Source organism: Octopus bimaculoides, chromosome 24 (assembly GCF_001194135.2).
Source record: "Octopus bimaculoides isolate UCB-OBI-ISO-001 chromosome 24, ASM119413v2, whole genome shotgun sequence".
Taxonomy (NCBI): domain Eukaryota; kingdom Metazoa; phylum Mollusca; class Cephalopoda; order Octopoda; family Octopodidae; genus Octopus; species Octopus bimaculoides.
The window spans coordinates 11,572,737-11,573,480 of record NC_069004.1 but is presented as its reverse complement, the minus strand read 5'-3'; positions in this window follow the sequence as shown (position 1 = coordinate 11,573,480).

Below are 744 nucleotides of genomic sequence, written 5' to 3'. Positions count from 1 at the left end.
ATATATACATATATATATATATATATATATATATATATATATGTAACAGTTTTCATCATGAATTGGTGTTTGTGTGTTAGAATGAATGAAGCAAATTTTCACAGCTGCACAAGTTTGGAGGGAGAGAGCTGACTAGAACAACAGTTGTCCATTGAAAGCAAATATTATACAAGGTATTATCTCTGGGGAGGAAAAAAAAATAATAACAACTAAATATTGCACTTTAATGCTTCCATACTGTAAATTTGAACCTCTATGTTGCAGCAGATAGCCAAACACATCTACAATTATAATGCAAAGATGATAACACACTGCAGACCTTTTGTCTGCATATATATACATATATATATGTATGTGTGTGTGTGTATGGGTGTATATATATATATATATATATATATATATATATGTATGTATATATATACACACACACACACACATATGTATGTAAGGGTGGGGAATATCACACAAAAAGTGGGTAAGACATAAACTTTTCTTTTACAGAAAGATAAAACATGGCTGCCCAAAATTTAGGGAACAGTTTTTTTTTTGTATTTTTGTTTTTAATCTTTGGTTAGTCAGAGAATCATGTCTTACAGTAGAAATGAACCAATGCTACAGTGAGGTGACATAAACATATATATACACATACATATACATATATATACATATGCACATATACATACATATATATATATATATATATATATATATATATATATATATATATATATATATATATATATA